Consider the following 2904-nt stretch of genomic DNA (forward strand, 5'->3'; position numbering starts at 1 on the left):
AAAGACAAATTTTTACCCAAAATTATCAATTTTACACCAAAATGAGGAATATCTAACTGGAATATATGAATTTTAAACCAAAGCCAAAGTTAATTCTTGTACCAAAATATTAATTTTTCATTAAATATGAAACGATTTTTCAAACATGTATATGAAATTTCAAAACAATGGTTCAACTTTGGACTAAAAATATATTTATTTTATTAAAAATATTTTTTTCTAAATTTAACTTCTTAAGGTAAAAATATATGCCTTTTGTTAAAAATTGTTTTTTTTTGTCAAAAATTTAATTATTTTCTTGAAAATGCGATGTTCATGGTTAATTATTTTAATAACTACTTAGATACTACTTGTTTCAAGTGCTGAACTCAAAATCCAGTTTGTGTATTTTCTCTAATTGTGCTATGATTATTATTCACAAATAATTAACGTTAATACAAGAATATTCAAACGCGATCATTATTTACAGGATTTTTTTTTGACGCTCAGAGCAAAAGTAGTCTTGAAAGAAAAGTGTTGGCCCCTTAGCTATTTCGTTTTGAATCACGTAAATATAGTTTTTGAAGAATGTTTATATAGAAATTGAATTTCGCACACACACAAAATTATTTCTGTTAAAAGAATCCAATTTTTACACAAAAATCCTCTCCAGTTACAACGAATTATTTCTTTGCCATAAAAAGTAACTTTTTCACCAAAAAAAGACAACGTTTAAAAAAATTGTTAAATTTTTTAGAAAATAGTTACCGTTTCAGCAAACTACTTAAATTTTAAAATAAAATAGTACACGTCAGAACACATATAAAAGTGTACTTTTCGAATAAAAAGAAATAATTTTCAACCACAAAACATGACTTCTCCACCAAAAGATAAATTTTCAATAGAAAAGCACGCACTTTCTATTTAAAAATATGAATTTTAAATACTGCAGTTGAATCTTGAATAAAAAAATATTACTTGTCTACCATAAAATAAATTTTAAGTTCCAGGTGATGAAAAAAAAACCATCAAAAAAATAATTGAATTTTCGAAGAAATAAATAATTTTTTATCACAATTCAAATTTAAGGTTGAGCGGCTTTTCATTTGTTTGAATAGCATTACTACTCAAGGAAAAATGATCCTTATGCGAATAATTTAACTCAATCCTGCAGCGAAATAATTCTATTTGTGAAAAAAATATATTCACGTGGTTGAAACGAAGCAGGTAAGCCTGAAAGTCGAAATTGAATCGAAGGTCGTTTTGAAAATATTAATTTATAAAAATTGCAGCTACCTATACTGATTGACTAGTATAGTTTACACGGTACCTTTTGCACCCAGCTGCGCTAGCCTGGTGGTAGCATGTCCAATTGCGATTCCGCTGATGTAGGGTTTGAATCTTCAGGCTAGCAATTTTTAATTACGTTTGTACACTATATCCAGCAAAATTTCCCTCACTTTCCAGGAATCTGTCGCTATAAAAACATTTACGTATTACTGATTTTTTTATCAAGTTAAAAAGACATTTGTTCCCAAAAGATTTGAAGCCCACAGCAGCGGAGTCTCAAGCAGACGCACTATAGCCGGGTCAGCGTCGCTGGATGTGTGATGTCAAGTGTGACTGATACTAGTGAATCAGTGAGGGTAGCCGCTATTTTCAAAAATTAAACTTTTCTAAACTAGGCTCGACTTCCAAAAAGTTGTGACGCGTGTTGAAAGAAATTCAATAATCCTTCGATTTATGCTTACGTTTCCATTTGAATTTCGACCCTCAGTAGTTCCCCTTGTAAGAGAAAGACGCTTTTGTTTCAAAATATATTTTTCTCTCAGTGCCTGAAAAATAACCCTAAAAACAATTACAACATCACGAACGTATAGAGCTGAAACGCCGCAAGTAAAAATAGCCTTAACTCTTGCAGGCCTCTACAGATCTTAATAATCTGGTATTAACGTTGACAATTTGTCAATGATAGTTATAGCACAAATAGAGGACATACAGCAATGGCTTTTTCGGTTAAATACTTGGCAGTTAAAAACACAAGGTTTGACGAATTGAGTTATTATGTCTATTTTGCTCTGTTGCTTTGTATACCAAATCTAATATCCCACATTCATTTACCATAAGGGTTCGGTGCTCGGACTCCGAAGAGTACATCATCAGGCCAGAAATATCCCACAACTGTGAAGTCTCCACGGGAGTCTCCTATATTAGTAAGCTTCATATAAAAATCATTGCTGGCAACAAATTGTGGACTTGGAACAATGTTGGTCGCAAAGTCGGCTCTCACAACTGTTCTTCGATTGCGAGGATCTAGCCACAACGAAATGTAGGCACAACGTTCGGCGTGAGCGGGCCCGGAGTTCTACTATTTCCCGAAGCATTCAATTCTGTAGAAAGAAAACAGAGATTTATCAGTTGAAGAATCTTTTCCCACTTAAATATGCTGCACTTTGTTATCTTGCGTCAGAGAATCAGATACCAACATTGCGCACACATTTTACTAGGCAGTCTGATAAGTACCTGAAAATTCTAAGAGATGGCATTAGTATTCACTAATGTGAACCATTTTCGTCGAGCTTGATCCTTAAAATGACGCCTGTCAAAACTTCAGTCATTTATGTTTCCGCATTTACAAGTTACAGCACTGAGAAGCGACTAACCTCCGAGTTTTTTTTAATATGGAAAAATCTGAGTTTCGAGTTTTTATCAAACACTACTATCTTCGCCAGAAAACGATATCCGAGACCAAGGCCAAGCTGGATAAGTATTACCCGGACTCTACACCGTCGATTGGAACGATTCATAAGTGGTTTACCGAGATTCGTTGTGGCCTTACGAGCACAGTTGATGCTGAACGATCTGGGCGCCCAAAAGAGGTCACTACACCAGAAAATGTCGAAAAAATCCATGATATGATGTTGA

The sequence above is a fragment of the Belonocnema kinseyi genome, chromosome 4 (assembly GCF_010883055.1).
Source record: "Belonocnema kinseyi isolate 2016_QV_RU_SX_M_011 chromosome 4, B_treatae_v1, whole genome shotgun sequence".
Taxonomy (NCBI): domain Eukaryota; kingdom Metazoa; phylum Arthropoda; class Insecta; order Hymenoptera; family Cynipidae; genus Belonocnema; species Belonocnema kinseyi.